The 18,189-nt window shown below is 41.6% G+C and overlaps 1 protein-coding gene across 2 annotated transcripts in view; it reads right to left on the reverse strand.

The window, feature by feature from the left end:
• The window catches only part of LOC114865364 (retinoic acid receptor beta-like), a 128,874-nt gene extending 118,827 nt beyond the window's left edge, over nucleotides 1–10,047 (reverse strand). Inside the window, exon 1 of one of the 2 annotated variants that reach the window (XM_029166440.3) lies at nucleotides 9,740–10,047. The gene's annotated coding sequence lies outside the window, so the exon portion shown is untranslated. The remainder of the gene's footprint in view (nucleotides 1–9,739) is intronic. The other variant, XM_029166438.3, reaches the window with a different exon arrangement.
• Between the last annotated feature and the right edge of the window lie 8,142 nt (nucleotides 10,048–18,189).

The raw sequence follows: 18,189 nt of genomic DNA on the forward strand, positions 1-18,189 counted from the left end.
CGAGATCAAAGCACCTGAGACCAGATGATCTGTGCAGCGCTTAAGACAGCTCTGAAGTCCTGCCGACGTGACTGGACTGTCTAGACCAGGTCAGAGGCCTCGGGAGAGGTGATGGATTCCATCAGCCCTAACGTGACAGGGATGAAATGCGATGGAAGCGTTGAAGAGGTGAAACAGCTGTGAATGGGTTTGGATCCATCTAAACTGCACCTTTACAGCACACGGCAAATTACTGAAATATTGTAAGTACTGTATGTGAATACATAAGTTCTATTGAATGCATTAAAATGCTCTTCAGTGTCGCCGTGTTACAAGTGTCAGACTTGTTGATGACACACCTTGTCCAAAATGTTTCTTTTCATTTCTGCAGTGCAGGTTGTGTGTTTGCTGCCATTTGAATCTACCTGATCTCAATGCAGGGAAAATGAAGACAACAAGCTTCTCTCTTTACATTCCAGCCCTCTATGAACTCAGATTGCTCCATTTTAATCTACCAAAAAAAGATATGGGTTCAATTCAACATTTTTAAACATCATCCACGTTGTGGATCATCATCCTTGGAATCAGCAATGTGCTGAATAATATCATCAAACTCTGATTTTAGATCATTTAGAAATTCACAGAGCTTCACACTCTGACACAGTTCCTGTGTTCGGTTCATAATCTAAAAATAATCAGGAATGTTAAGAATGTTTCCTCCAGGGCCAGAAATTTGTATTTACAGTGGCTGAGCCTAATCAACATTCCTGTTCCCTGTTAGTGCCTCTTCTAAGCTAAAATTCATTTCAGCAATAAACCCTGAATTCTATGTGAAATGCAGAGTTACCTTAATTAAGTTTTATGAACACAATCAAGATCAGGAACATCCAAACAGAAGCAGTTTCCACCACAGTGGTGTCAGAAGAGACAACGCTTCCAACATTCAAACAAAGGGTTGCAAGTTTGCCTGACACCTGATGCCTTGGGGGCCTTTCAACAAAGACTCCTGTACACATCATTACAGTTCTTTATCTTAGCAAAAAGATAGAAGCATAGGGAAAACAAACAGACTCGACTGCATGTTAGAAATACAGCTGAATCAAACAAAGTATTTCTTAATACATTATTGAAACCATCACCAACCAAACACAAGTTAAAAGTTAAAGGAACAATCCTCACTATACCAGGTCATGGTAGAAAAGGGAAGTAAGGGATGTACTGTAAGCACATTTTTGATAAAGCTGGCTGGCTGGCTGGCTGGATGGATGGATGGATGGATGGATGGATGGATGGATGGATGGATGGATGGACGGACGGACGGACGGACGGATGGATGGATGGACACACAGACAGGGCATTGTGTATACTATTCATATTTCCAGTATGTGCACATACAGAGTAGGTTCTGTTTTCAACAGCCTGTTGGAAACTAGAGTTTGAAAACAAGGAGACCTCATGCAGTCAAACTGTCCAGTGTCAGCAGCAGGAGGACGCTGAAGCTATACAGCTTTAAGTACTGTAAGCAGGAGGGTCCTGACCTGAGCTTCTGTGACCCAACTGGAAGGTGGGGAGCAGGAAGGACAGACTCAAGGAGGACAGGGTGGAGCACAGGTTCATGTCCTGACTTTGAACCAGTTACCGTCTGTCCCCCAATGATGGGGCATAAAAAAAGCCCGGAGTGAGCGCTACAAACCAGGCTGATGGTTGTTGACACAGTGCTGATCTTCAACCAGGACGTTTTCAGGAACACTCTGAATGGCTCTGGCTCCACACGCTAGAGAATCTGAAGAGGATTTTCGCACCCCCCCTCCCCTTCCTCCCCTCTTATCATTGTTGTCTTTGAGGAGCAGGGGGAGGGAGGAGGCGCGGTGCCAGGATATCCCCCCTGCCAGACACAGTGAAGGGGTACAAACATTTGGCACCATGTGGTGGGGAATTTGCCAACAGCCACTCTGGCAACCATCAATCGTGAAGGTTCAGTAAGAGGTGAATCATCACTCATCAATGGTAAACACGGAAACAAGCTGCATAGTGTACAGGGCACTGCCTCAAGCTGCATCCACACACAAACCAACTGTTAAGGGCCAACTAACGATACAGTAACATATTTGATGTACAGTAACTGTAACGGTTTCAATGAGAGACTAGAACAACCTGTTCCCACTGGTTTCATTTCAGTAGTTTTCTTTGTAATAGTTCAGGAAATAGATGCAATTCTTGTTTTCAGACTACTGTACAGTATCTATACTCAAAGTGTTAAATTCAAATTTGTTCAGTCATCCACAGGCTGTTGTATGGAAACAGCCTTGCTGACATACAGTACAGCTGACCACACAGCTGGCATAGCTCGGTTCGGCTCGGCTCGGCTCAGGCTCCACTACCCGACCGGTGTGCAGCTTCCTCTGGATGCCCCTGTGGCTGGAACCCTAGTGTGGTCAACAGCTGGATGTGTCTCGATCCAAGAAAGGGCACCTCTACCAGATTCTAATAGATCCTCTATTAGATCCTCTAACAGATCGTCAAACAGAGCTGTAGAATATATGTTTGCACTGTTGTGCTCATATTTTTATATCATCTCATCTAATTGCAGACGTGTGACTGTATACTAATTGTTTATCGTTTGTGACTAATGATCGTCACAAAGGTCTCTATTATCACTCAACCTGAACTGCGGCAAGAAGGGCTCCTACTGTCCCAGTATGTAGGACATTATTCGAACCTTTACTGTCTGTATCTTGTTGTTGAACATATTCTGTACTACACAAAGTAGATCTCCACACTTCTCTTTAGGCAGAGAGAGAATTCTTTGTTCACTCGCAGAAGATGTTGAACAACAAAGCCTTCGTCAGACAATAGTTTATTATTTTAGACATTTTATCCATGACCTAGAGAAACACAAGCAAACAACATACTGTATCAGTCAGACAGTTACAGTACATGATGCTGACGTCACGCATATATTCTCAACTTCATCACATGCCTAGATGTAAAATGAGTTGAAAGGCTGCTTTCAATTTTGTGTAAGGTTTAATTTCTAATAAGCAACATACTCCATACAACAACAGAACAACAGAAACACCAATAGAATTCCACAAGAAATAGCATGGTGTCCATAGGGTTACCATTTCCAAGAATGCAACATATGGACAGGTCTAAACCACAGCACAAACAAGAGTAATACAGCCTAATAAAAAAATAAAACCAACCTGTTATTTCATAATAAATATAAGAGCTGAATGTATCTGTGAGAAGATCACTGTTGAATATACAGTTGAGCCAGTCATCGACTGCAAAGACAGGAGAGGGAGTGATGAAGCCACGAGACTGAAAACAGTTAAAGGAGAATCGTCTCGGTTAGAACTTCTGCAGTGCACTTCTCAACCATTATGTCAAATATAGATCCATGTGTCAAAAAGTTTGACAGCAACGTTCCTACGGTGGAGGGAGAACCTCCATGTGGAGACAAGAAAAAGTTCCCTGCTCTACTGGATGAACTTAGAAACTTTACACTCGCTGGATTGTTTTGAACGCAAAGGTCATCATCCAATGCCTTTGTGTGACTACAAATGAGTGGGAGTAGATAATCTGTACATGCACTTCTGCGTGTGATGCAAACTTAGCTAGAAATGGGCCTGAACCAGTTCGATACATTTGACCAAATACATTTTCAGATAATCTATTATTGGTCGTTACTCTAGATGTTGTGGTTTGATTCAGGCTCACGTGTGTTAGGCTGCTGCATCCGGCGTACAGAATTTCCATGATTCTATTTGATATATTATTTCAAACATGGAACTGTCCCTCCAGGACTGGGCGTGAGTGACCATACCTGAGCCCCGCTCTGAGGAGGCCTGCTCCTGCTAAGCTCTGAGCTGTAAAACAAACATGCTGCTTGACCTATTAGCTTCAACGGCACCCAGCGAACGGGGACCGACAAAGAGAGCGAGCGACTTATCACAGCGGCGGGCCCGTGACAGACACATTACAGCAGTATGAGGTAACCGAGAGGATTATTCAGATGAGAACCCCAGTCATTTGCATTGCAAATCAGAGGAGTATTTAAAGCGGAGTAATGTGCCCTTCAAATAACTTTTGCTGCACAGAAGCCCTGTTCTCCTCCCTGGTAAAACCGATACAGGCTGGTGAGTCACGGCAAACATGGCTGAATTATCATGGGCTTAGATACAGCAGACGGTGTCATGATGATTTCATGGACCGTTTTGTAGCAGAACCGAGCATGTGATCGATTCATTACTGAGTGATTCATGCAGCTTAAATAGGTTAAGGATCAACAAACTATGGTGTTAAAAGTAGCTACCTGCTCTGTGATGATTCTACTTTAAGGCCTAGTCCAGACTAGAGAGAACATCTGGAAGGTACAGTGATGGATTGTTCCGACTGCAGGATAATGACTTAAATCCCATAATGGCTTGTTCTGAAAATAAGGTCGGCAGATGTGAATTGGTATCTCTACCAGTTGTAGATGTTCTAACCTCTGGCCTTCTACAGGTTCCCAAAAGATCATCAGCAGGACTACAGATCCACACTGCACAAAACTGTCCACATAAGCTTGGCATTACAGTTTGTTCCACTGTTCTGCTGTTCTGTTGATGAGAGTGTTCTGGATTTAAGCGATGTTTGGACCTCATCCCTGCAGGGTTCTGCTCTTATTACTGTAGAAAGATGTAGCAATCCAACCCAAGCTAACCGTTGTAGAGGGCCAGTTTAACCATGTTGTCTGACCTGAATTAAAGGAAATAACATCACATACTCGCTTTACTTTCCTTCTCTATACCTCCTGACGTGAGTGTGGTTCACTCCGGCCTGAAGCTCTGCTCATCAGCCGCTTCACACTCAAAGAACAAACGCATGAGCGGGCGGTGGCTCTGCCTTTCTTCAGGCGTCACTCATGTCAGAGTCACACGTTTAAAACGGTGACAGGTCACAACTCTGACTCAGGGAGTAACACACCGTGACGGCAAATCCAGCCCGGTGAGTGTAAAGCTGCGGCAGGTGTTTGTTGTCTCAGTCTGACGTGTACGTGATCACGTTCACACACCTACAGCCTCAGAGCAGCACAACTCCAAACAACACAACTCAGTGCGAAGTGCTCTTCTTACTCTGGGGCATTGTATCAGCCCCCACCTATTCATCTACCATTGTCATCAGCAACGGCTCCTTATCTGTCTAATGAAGCATCGAAAACACCCTGATGCAATTTTTACATGAGGTTCACGCTAACAAATCAGTATGCAAGTTAAGTTCAGTCTTCCACCGAGCAAAATATCTTTCATTCATTATTGATGTTGTGTGAGTGGAGCTTTCCCTGAAGGCACACTAGGATTCCCATAGCCAGACTCAGCATCAAAGGCTCCTCTATAATCTTGCCTTCTCTTTTTCTCACCCCTCCACTCCCCGACTCGCCGCATTACATGGTCCATCTTATTCATTTACTGCTCTCCCATCGCCATACGTGTTTAATTACAGCATCACTTGTAGTAGATAAAGCGATGGCCGCATGAACAGCTGGTATTTGTGATATCCATATTACGAGCTCAAATTCCCATGAAGAGGAACATTGATTGTTCATGGGTGGATTCGACTATATATCTTATTTCATCTCTGTATCACCTCTATGTGGATTCTGAATGTAAAAAAAAAATAAGGCACTACAGTCTCACACATACACAGCATGTCTGCAGCCAAACAGTGTCTGATCACAGGCCTCACTTGCAGCATTTAACGTAGTCAAAGCTGTTCAATGTTTAGTTGTAAGATCACTAAACTAACAACCGTACAGTACATATGGTTATTGTTAAATTAACCTATTGTTTTTGTTATGAAAACTGGCAGACTTCATGGTTTGAGACTATTCAGTGAACACTTATTTGTGTGTTTCATGTTTTATACTTGTGGAAACTTTAATTGAACAAAGACATGCTTCCTTTGATAATAAAAGGTAATGATAATGTTAATAATGTTGTTCTGCATTAAAGGAAAACTTCACCAATATTCAATGGGGGCTGGCCCGAACTATGGCAGGTAATATTTAAGAATGAAGAGACAATCAGATTTCTGCATATTTTCTATACTGAGAAAAACGTCTTTTAGTCCTCTGCAAAAGTCCTCTGAAAGATCTCAGAGGACCTTTTGCCATATTACTTCAGTTTTCCCTGTTTTCTCTTGACATAGACCATCAATGTTAAATGTTGTTGCACATTTTTGCTGATAAAATGTAAAATATTTACAACACATCTTGCTTTTTGGTGGTGAAGTATCGCTTTAATCACTTTAATCGTGTCTAACAGAAAGTAAACTCAGTTTTAACCTGAATGAGGTTTGAATGACATAACCTTTGAAGTCTGTAAATTTTCTATTCTTTTATGTAGGTTTATTAGCTCTAATAAGTTTTTTTATTAGTCTGTTAGTTATCCAGAGTATATACTGTACTGTATATGTTATTTTAGTTATAGTTTGAACTACAGGTAAGGCTCCTCTAGCTACAGTGGCCTATGTGGTCATTGTGCTAATTAAGGCTGCTTGCTTTTAACTAGTACTTTTTTAACTTGTACATGAGAAAAACACATACCTGTTCTATCCTGACTTCTCATCTAGGACAATGATCTATCTTACATTTGACTCTCTTGGTTTGTCATCTGCTGGTTTGTCATTATCAGGCCAAATTTTTCATTTGTGTAATATTTGAGTTTCACCTCAGTTATCGTACCTGTATGAGGTTTATCAGATTGACTTCCTACTGAAACCTATTGAAAGTTCTACTGTCAGAACGCCCTGCTCAGTATACAACATAAGTTCACAAAAAACACCTTACGATACATTGCTCTATAAGGTGCCAACACTACCAGTACAGGATACTGCACTATCAATCAATTCAAGGGCCTACTATGTGTCGAAATCAATCAAGTACAGTCAGTTTTGACTGGTGTAAAGTTTGGCTCCTGGCATCCTCGCACGTTCCCTTCTTGTTGAGATGTTAAGCACTCTGAGGTATTTATTAGGCAGCAGCGAAGATCTCTGCAGGGCATGAAGCTGTCACACCCTCACGTCTCAGTTAGCCTCGTGCACATCACGGGAGCGCACACAGCTGCTTTTCCGTGAGTAACCGGCTCCTTTCTGCCATTAGAGGCTGTGTCACTCATCACAGATTAATAATGCCTTCAAGACAGAAATACAGCGAAATAAATGCATATTATTTATTAATGGTTACTGTACGAGAAGAATTTGTCAGGCCAGTGACCACAAAGCCCCCACCAGAAGCAAAACGAATCAAATTTGAGGCTGAATCAAGTTTTCATCATTACAAATCATTAAAAATAATTTCTTGCGCAAGTGTTATCTATATTATTTGTCACACTTAGTAACCTGCAGTCAGGCAGAGTATCCCTGCAAGGAGTTATATTGTTCCACTAGTTGTAGTTAGTTTATCGTTGCTTATATTTCAGACCTTTTCACCTTTTTACATGAATCCACCACCTGTCTTGTGTTATAGTTATAGTCCGCATAGGATGCTCCACATGAAAAATGACAAACTTGCCCCTAGTTTGAAAAGAATAACACTGGCATTGACAGACTGACTGACTCACAGTGACTTTTCCCACTCCATCACACACTCTAGAGCAGCTCTTCTCTACTGTACGCTGTGATCAGTGTCCATGTGTCTGTGGCAGAGGCACTAGAATTAGCAGCCAAGACCATAGAGGAGGTGAGGTGAGGAGGACCAGCATCAGTTGTAGGGATTGTTCTGCTAAATGTGGGGTTTGGGCCGCTGGAGAGGGACCTGACTCACCTGTGGCATCCAGTTAGAGCATTGTTGTAACCCAAAACTGTCCTCCTTAACACTACTCTATTGTTCGTCACACATTTGAGTCTTTTGACGCTTATACTGTCTGGCAGTGCAGTAAAGAATATTCCAATAAATCTGCTTCTACAGAGGTAGAAGCAGAGTTTCATTCTCACAAGACTTAAATGGAACGAGACAGAGACGCAACGGTAACGTCTTTGAAACCCAGCAGTGCTCTCCGACCGCACCGAGCTGCCCTGCACAATGTTCCACAGAGCTGTGATGGATCTGCTATCGCTGAGAGCATTTTGCCACCTACTGACGGTTAATGGTAATCACATGACTGATAACGTTTTACACATACAGTATCACACACAGCAGCTGGGAAAGCGTTGGCATTACCCACAATTAACATCAAGCTGCGGAGACGTGGCTTTACTGTACCGTGCACGCGTTTCTGGATAGTGTGTTTTAAGAAGAAGAAGAGAGACAACAAGCTCATCATCACAGTAATGTATATCCTGAGAAAATGAAATGTATGGAAAAAATTAAAAAGCTTTGATTTGGGCACAAGGCTCAACATGAAAGCATGGGGGAAACACTTGCATCGCTGATGGAATTAAGCACATTATTAATGTAGGCTGACTCCAGGCTATTGCATCTCTGAGGTTCATCCTTTGATATCTTCCAAAGCCATTAATATTGCATAGTGTAGCTGAAGTCTTAATCACCAGATCCACTAGTGAATAAAACACTAGTTTTTCATCCAAGGCAGGGATTTCAAGTTGCAAACGATATCAAACCAGCTATCGTTTCAGCACAAACCGCGGCTGACTTTGAAATTCCCCATGACAGTGTTGTCACTCTGTCATGGCTCTGCTTCCCCCTGATGCTATTTCACAGAGGACAACGTTGCGGCGTGCATACAAGTGGGTTAATTAAAAGATTCATAAGTCAATCAGAGAACATTAACATACTCGAGAGTGGTTTCAACGCACAGGGTCGAACGAGAGAAAAACATCAAAGGGTTTTTTTAACTGCAGGCATGAAAGGCATGGGAAATGAGCTTTCAAAAGGAGAGGCACTGCCAAAGCCTGCAGGAGGAGAGGAGCCGCTCGCTGACTCGCAGGTACTTAAAGAGGCTCCAGTAAAGCCATCACACCCCATCTGAAGGACGTGTGTGCGTGTGTGTGTGTGTGTGTGTGTGTGTGTGTGTGTGTGTGTGTGTGTGTGTGTGTGTGTGTGATGGTGGGGGGTTTATACAATAATAAAAACAATGATGTTTATTTAATAACCCTCTCTATGTGTGAACACAACAACAAGTTGCACGTTTTGTTCTAGGACCTTTTTGACATCTCTACTTAAGTCAGTGTTGCATCCGCTGCAGTGTTCAGTATGAATAAATGCATTTTACTCAGCACTGGTGCATCTGCATCAAAATCAACCGCTTCTTACTAAAATTAGCACTTGCCAATGTGAACAAACTAAACGACCACAGGTCGGTGTTTTAGGAAGCAACAGGTTAAGTGTCACCACAGTCGCCGTCACCACCTTCATCATCACCGTCACTCGAACCCGTCTCCGCCAACGTCCGCCACGTTTACCGTGGACGAGCCCCAGAACTCCAATCATCGCTGCTACAGTACGTGGCGACTTCAAAGCGCGAACACGAAGGAGCGAAGTTGGCTGAGTGTTTGCGGCTCTTTGGGGCCAGAGTGCGGTCACTTTCCCAAGCGCCAAAGGAAAGCCGCGCCGCGTCTGCGGGGAGCAGCCGCGCGTCATCCCCTTGACCCACTTCACTGGATGAGACGCAGCTCCGCGCGCCGTAGCGCAGGCGAGCAGCCGCGCATTCGCACGTTACATAACTTTTCTTATGGTTTTCATTTCACACATATCAAAGCATATGACACCGGTCACTGCGAAAGGAAAAGCCTAATGTGGTCAGACTTGTTAACTTACCTGCATCCCGCAGCTGCTGCTGACATATTTATATCAAATCCTTCTGGCGCGCCTCGTCCTCACCAGCTCAACCTTTGCCTGGATGCAGCCGAGCGGATGAAGCAGCCGCGGTTATTTCCTCCCGGCCAGCTGTGGTGAAGTCCTTTGGGCACAGGATGCCCGACCCGACAGCTCCGGTGCCACCGACGCTCACAGACGGAGCGCTTTCTATAGCTATTTCTAACGGGCGCGCTGCCGCAACATGGCAACACGGGGTCTAACCCAGTGTGAAGGGAGCACTCGTTAAGACTGACACCGTTAACCACATGACACGAGCATTTAGGTGGCGCTTAACACAAGGAATCCATAGCGAGTCCGGACTCAGAAATCCTGCTGTCTGCTAAATATAACCGCAAAGTGTTTTTTTTTTTGCGTTTATATTTAGAGTTTGAGGAAGATTTTGAGGAAAAATATCACAGCAGTTCTGAAATTTACTAATGAATGCCGTCTCATATTTATTTTATTACCAAAAAAAAGTCAAAACAGGAACCACACATCAAACAAACCTGCATTTAAATACATTAATACTGTGGTAATAACTAATAATATTTATTAATAATAATAATAATAATAATAATAATAATAATAATAATAATAATAATGTTATGAGCCTGAGAGTCATGAGCAATATGGTACTGAATAACGTTTCATTCATTGAGTAATCACTATATAGAGTACCTATAGTATCATGCAGCATGTACAGATCTAGATGCTTTGTTGTGTTGTGTGTTTTTACAGAAAGTTTATGTATGTAAAGTGTAATCTCCTCTTGACAGATTACCAGTGTTTAGTTTTAATGAGGACCATTCTAAATACTGTCAGCCATGGGATTGGACAGCTTAAATAGGGGGGACATGAAGGGGAAAGGGGAAAGAGAGACAGAAACAGATGCAGTATATGCAACGTGCATATGCATGAACAGGCCAAATGCCACCTGTAAAGCCCAAGTGATGAGTGGGGCTGCTACACTCGGTGCAGTAGATGGCAGGAGCAGACACCTGAGTCCATCTAGGGTCAGGAGTCCAAATGGAGCTAACTGGAATAACCACACCCAACCCAACGAGAAGAGCTCCAGCAACCCCACAGAGAAGCAGAAGCTCCCCCTAATGATAGGCTGAGGCCCAGGGGTCCGAGCCCGTGAGCACAATTCAGTTGTATTTAACTTTACAAAGTAAGGTTTAAGACAGAAAACTACAGCATATGGAAAAGCCACCCATCACAACCCTTTAATGCAAATATCAATGCACAGTGATGGCGGCCATCTGCCTCTTTGGAGTAAGAAAATAGAGAAAAAAAACGGTAAAAACGTATCCTTCGCCCATTCTCACACTGTTGGCAATGTGCAGCTTGCTCATGGACACTTTGACACGTGACCCGCTGGAACCAGGAACTGGAACAAAGATCCTATGATTGTTAGGCCACTGGTCTACAGTACGTCTCAAGACAATGAGACCGGGAGACAAAGAGCAACAATAACAGGCAGCAAAACAACACCAGACACTACACAGTAGAGACACACATCATGATCATGGACAAAGAGGGAGAAGCAAAGCTACAGGAAAGAGCCATTCTTTCTCCTGGTTAGCAGTTTTGCTGGTGGATAATTAGGCACATGAGATCGTTTCGTCAGTAACTGATATCAAAGCCCTGCAGCAGAGCTAAGTTAGGTTTTGTGTGACAGTAAATAAAAAAAATCACTGACAGAAGCAGATAGTGTAAGAAATCAATAAAAAGGCTACTACCGTGATTTAACACAGCTTGAGTGATGATGGCTTAATCCTGTTACAGTAGCTAATATCAACAAGAATAACAGTTCACTATATGTAATAGTTGTAACAAGAATAGTACAGTATAGTAACTGTAATATTTAAAATTATTATATAAAATACAGTTTTACTTTTAGTTGGTACAAAGGACTATAACATCTCTGTTGGTGTTGAACACTTCAGCTGTGTGGATGTAATGAATAATTAAGGTTTTTCACCTGATTGTTGAATATCACAAAACAACTGCAAAGTGACAGCTGAAGCCCAGTAGACTTCACATACGGCAAGCTTTGCTCCATCTGGCCCTTAGTTAGAGGAGTTAGATCATTACCTCCAGTAAACATGATCTGTTCCAGAGTGAGGCTGATTTAGATGAAAATGAGAAAGAGTAGCTACAAAACTGACCTGTTATCTCTGTTTTGGTTCAAATACAAGGAAACGTGATGAAAATAGAACCCATTAAGTGTAAGAACAACGCATGCTCATGAATTCAGCAGCCTATTTAACATTTCAGTTATATAAATACACACTGTATAGAGTACAGTGCATTGGGCTCTCTGTGAGCTGCACTCCAGCACCAGCTGTGCAGAGGACTTCAGATGTCGTATTGTTTGGCATTGGCTTCTTAATGTACTCCACTCCGCTCGATCTGCAGCCCATTCAGGGGCAAAAGATGATGTTGTTATCAGCACTAAAGGCTGAGTGTGCATTCCTCTCCCTGAAGATATTATCAGCATTCTCCTCCACCGACAGCCAGAGAAAGGGAAGAGTGATGACAGCAGCGAGGTGGGAAACTCCTCTCTCTGACACCGTATCAGCTCCACGCTCCTTATCGCTCCCATTCTGCCACTGAGCTGGGCTTTGCTCACGCAGACCGGCACTCAATTAGTCTCCCACACACACTCGCTGCGTTAGCGCTCGGCGCTGGGTTTGCCCAGCAGCAGACACAAGCACCACGATGCAGATGAGGTGACCCACACTGACAGATCTGAGGTCAACGTGTGCTAAAGGAGAATCTACTCTTGACCCCAAGCGTTAGATGATAATGATTGTTGCTGTAGTGTGAAAAATCCTGGATGGGTTTTATTTGTTTATTACCACCTGCAGTTACCTGTACAGTTACAGTACTTGTACCTTTCAAGTACATCCTGCACTTTGGATTTGACTCCACTCAACCCCCTCAAAAATAAAATAAAATAATAAAATAAATAAATCAAAATTTGGCTCATCCTCATTGTTTTTCATATGAGTGATCACCATGTGCTGTGCTCATTTAATTTTAAATAAATACACACAAAGTTCCTCGTACTGTCAGCTTGTCTGTTTCTCACTTTCCCTTGACCAGTATGTTTTTCCCACAGCACACAAGGTGCATGCAGGATCACACTACATCATCTCCAGTCAGCAGGCGCTGCTAATGTCTGTCATGTTTCAGTTTGACGGGCATCAGTGGCACATCACAGAGTTTTGGATCATTGCAGGCAGCATCATTGCAGGCAGCTCCCACTGACAAAGAGATGCAGATCAGATTTTGGTTACATGCTTCTCTTTAATACTTTCCTATGCTAATTCATCCAGCTGGGTATTAATGGTTTTTTTCACCAGTGCATTTATACGATATATCAGGCTTTTATAGATAACCCTATCAATAGAGTATAATATAACAATAGTCCTGGGAAGAGAATGTTGGGCTGCACTTTTTATGGCTATAAGGAAATCAGTGTTAAAATATTTTATACTTTTCAGAAATGAAGTGAGTTAAAAAAGCATTTCTTTTGCAGGTTAAACTAATGTCAACAGTTTAACCTGTTCTTCACATGCTGTGAAGCATAACTGTTTCATAAGGATCATTATTGGAGGGCTAAGAGCCTAGTGATGCATGGCTTGTCGTAGAGCAGACCAGCGAGGCAGAAGTGAAATGGAATATGTTATAATGGTACTGTTCACTCATCTTTAAGGCAGGCATGAAACATCTTGAGTCGACTTAGAAAGAATGGGATAATAAGTGTTATCTAATAATGCAACAGATCTGTATAGGTCATCGTTCTCTATGGATATATGATTCATACTATACACCCATAGGAGAACCGCCTGCTTTCATAGAAATATAGCTAAAATTAGAAGCATCCTCTTCTAGAGCGATGCAGAAAAATTGATTCATACAGTTGCCACATCTAGGCTGGACTACTGTAACTCCTTACTCAGGATTCCCTAACAGTGAAATGAACTGGCAAACAGAGGACTAGTGTTAAGGACTAGCAAACAGGGAACTCTACAAGCTACGGCCAACAAACAAACCATGCTCTGGCCTGCACCGCTCTGAGCCTAAGGTCAGGCAGCAAAATGGCTGACCCACGAACAGGCAAGCAAAAATAATTTAATGACAACAGGTAAAGGACACCAAATGAAAATTACTGCTTATGCAGGCAAAAACCTATGCTAACTGAAAAGCTAATGTGACAAACACCAAACAATGACACACACGAAGCAACAAACCTGGGCACGACAACAACAAAGGTAGAGAACAGCACAACATCAAAAATGAACCAACAAGGAAACAATACAAACTAGGACCTTAAATATATGCCTGTAAAATGTAGGATAGAACTTATATTTCTCCTACTCACCTATAAAGCACTTAATGATAAAGCTCTTTCTTATCTTAAAGACCTCGTAGTTCCTTATGCTCCCAGCAGATTGCTTGGTAAAATAAGATCTAGATTAAGATTGGGCTTAAAACCTTCCTTTTTAATAAATCTTATAGTTAGAAATGATTCAGGTAACTAACTTAACTAACCTCCAGTCGTTGTGCTTCTCCCTCTCTCTTTCCCCCACTCTGTCCTCACCTACAGTACAGGTATCATCGGACTCAGAGCTATGTGTCTGTGATGGGCAGCTGCGGATCCAATCGTCTTGCCTGAGTCCAGTCTCTGGTCCAACCATCCTGTCTGTGTCCAGTCTCTGTCAGTGTCCAGTCTCTGTCTGTGTCCAGTCTCTGGTCCAACCATCCTGTCTGTGTCCAGTCTCTGTCTGTGTCCAGTCTCTGGTCCAACCATGCTGCCTGTTCTCTGTTGTTTCTGTTGTTTTCTCTCTCTCTCTATCCCCTCACCCCAAGCATCCCAACTTTTTTAGAATGTCCAAATGGAGGATGTTTCACAATACTACTTTTCGTCTTTTTATATTGTTGCGGCAGGTGATGCTGTTGTTATTATATTCAGCTTGGAGTGTGCATGCTTGTATCCTGAAGCACAGAGTAGTAATGCCCATAAAACGAGCTGATCAACTTCTTTTAGCCTCATTTGTGAAAAATTCTTTATGAATATACACATTTAAAGATTCATGTCTTATTAAGATGTCTGCTTCATTTACACAGTACATAGATCGATGTCCAGGACTCGAACTCTCCATTGATTGACTCAAGGGGAGAAGCTGCTGTTTGCTGAAAAGAATATCATGAAGTGGATATGAAAGCATAAACTATGGCTCATCCTGCCTTAGTGGACATCTGCAGTACATACAGTAGTCAAGATCCTACTGAGAAATGGTGCTTGTATCTTGCTTACCCTCATATTTTTTTATTGATTTGTATTTTGTATTTTTTATTGTATCTATGAATTTGTTCACATCATAACTCACTTAATGTTAAAGACCACCAGGCATTTGAAAGTTCATGTTTTTTAATCCTGTTAATTTCAACCCAACAACATTATAAAGTTCATTTTTCTTCTACACACTATTTTATGAATAGTACACATCTTTAATTCCTTGGGGTGTATATCCACATTTTATACAACAATTAATGGCATTAATTTAGTGGTTGACTTCATGTGCAGATTTCATTTATTGAGTGAGGATAAATATTTATGATGTGAACAAACATTATTGAAATGACAGTGCTATTAAATATTTCTCTCAATAGAGATGACATGAGAATGAAATCTCAAATTCTTTATTTATTTTATATACAGTATGTGGTTTTCCTTTAGCTAAAAGCATCACTAAAAGCTTGAAACAGTGACTGTGGAGGTCTAGGAAAAAATCCATCATTCATCTTTCAATTACAGCTTCCAAAAATTACAATCCAGCTCATCCATGTTCTTTAATGTCTTTCTTATTTTCTCCATCTCCTATGACCAGCGCCACGCTGATGATGTAGTTAGATGATATTGTTCAAGGCTTTTTGCTGACATCAACACCTTGCTTCATAGATGGAAGGGTATGATTCCTTATCTCTATCAGCAGCCAGTGGTGTGAGCCCACCAGGCTTTAGTGGGGGACCTATCACAGCTCAGGGGAACTATTGACCATGTCAAACAGAGGGCAGCACACAGAACAATAACACAGACCAGACTACAGTCGCCTGAAGATGCCTGTCTCAATATGTTAGCAAATATAGTGACAGCTGTATGAGAAACAAGTACTCCCCCTAGTGACCGAACATTTTAGACATTGGTTAACATCATTAAAGTAATAGTACAAGAATGTCAACAAAAGTCACCTATTTAGTAATACTTTACTTAAAACTTTAAAGTATGCACAGATGTGTAAAATGGAAGAAATGTTAAATTTGAATTTAAGGTTTTTCAGCACAGAGCTCAATGACACCTTTTACTTCACGTCACTTGACTTCACACTTAAGTCACTCACAGGGCCTGACTCTTGCAAATGCACTAGAAAATAAATACTGTACTGTATGTACTGTAAATCCATTTGTTTTGTGGATTTCAGTGTGAATAACATTAAGCAAAATTCTTTTAACGCAATTAAAGAACACCTAGAAGAAAAAGGCCCAGATGCCAAAACTCAAGATCAAGACCACGTCCTGATCCACTGAAAACTGACCCAATTAAAAGAACACCATGGAAAAGGATGTTGTCTATAAATATCATTCATCTTCTTTGGTGTTCAGGTAACCTTTGTAAAAAGACGTTTTATTGTTTAATCAGCTAATGTAGTGACATATTTTGGTGTTTGGCAAATAAAAAGACAGAGCAAAAGTACAGTACATGAACACATTTTCATCCACTAACTAATACAATGCCATGATAGTAGTAATACAAAGTTTTCATGTCATATAGCTCAGATACATTATGTGTTAAATTAACTTAACCACATGAGCCACACAGGAGGAGGGAATAGGGAAAACTAAATGTCTTGAGAGCACATTTTAAATGTGTGGTAATATATTAAGGACCATCCGGTGTCCTGTATTTTCTAACAAAGGTTTTGCTGTGTCCTGACAGCAAAACCTTTGTCCTGACATCCTTATGTCTATGCATTAATTATCTGGTTTTGGTCTATTTTAATCTAAAGGATGCACTTTGAAGTATGCAGGTTGTGTGTTATTATTATTTTAGTAAGTCAGTTGACCTAGGTTTTTGGGTTTAGTGAGAAATATTTTACATTCCATTAGGTTCCATTGAACAATTGCAGGACCAGATATTCGACATTTGACTGGTCATTTTGTGTTTCTTCAAAAAATACTTTGGATTTTAGATTATATGAACTTGCTGTTCAGATACTGAGCATCTATATATTCAATTCTCAATCTAACCACAAGAGACAGTCTTCCATTTAAACGGTTTGACTTTAACTCAGCTGTAGTTCCTATTTCTCTCCAGTAGAGGGAAACCACAAGCTGTGGTTTTCATGTTACATAATTTGGCACCGTCCCAAAGCTTGTCCTCCAATAAATTAAATCTACCAATCAGATAAAACCATAAAACCCATCACAAATCCAGAGCGCAGATGTGACTAATTACTCTTTTGTGCATGCTCAGGCCTTCAATGAAAAACAACCCTGCAGTGGAGTCTCATAGCAGAGGAACACATATCGGTGCTGCGGGAGATGTGCCAGGATGCAGTCAAATATTTGGATTTGGCAGCTGTGGAAGGCTTCACAGTGACACAATGAGAGACTGAAGTTACTGTGTAATTCAACTGTCTAACCAGCTGCTGCTATAACACACTCGAATATGGAACAGCAGGAGTCCAGAGAGAATCTGTGGCCTGAAGTGAACCCAGCAACACTGACAGAGGTTCAGCCACTAGTTAAACGGGGTTTGTTCAGTAGTTATATGGTCTTTGTTTTAAGATCTGTTCAAGGTCTAGTCTTTGAACTTATCAGTAGTCTGGAACACTTCTTGGACGCAGGCCAAGTTCCAAAATTTCCCAACTCGATGTGGGTGTTGTTGGAACACTTGCATAATAAAACATTCTGACTTCTTGTACACATGTACTGTAGCAGTTGCTACGACATTGACTTTACCAGGAGGTTTTAATGTTGTGCCAGACAAGAGTCAACATGGCCACTTCAGCCGCTGCTGAGCAGTGCTTAAAATACCGGATCGGTGTGATGGTTCATTATTTTGGCTTTTAAAGCATAGACAGAGTTCTTCTACAAAACCCAGTTATTCTACATTCCTGAGGAAAATAAAAACATCCCCAGGCCTTTTTGCAGCTCTGTAGCTCGGCTACAGAGTTAGATCAGCCTAGTGTTCCTTTACTGTAAATATGAGCAGCAATGACTTAAAATCATAACAAATAACATTTACTGTATCAGACTCAAGACAAAAATAAATCGGCAAACTCAACAGCTTTAGATTTGGTGGTAGGACCCCCATTAACTTTCAGTAACTTCTATAA

Source organism: Betta splendens, chromosome 11 (genome assembly GCF_900634795.4).
Source record: "Betta splendens chromosome 11, fBetSpl5.4, whole genome shotgun sequence".
In the NCBI taxonomy this organism is placed as follows: domain Eukaryota; kingdom Metazoa; phylum Chordata; class Actinopteri; order Anabantiformes; family Osphronemidae; genus Betta; species Betta splendens.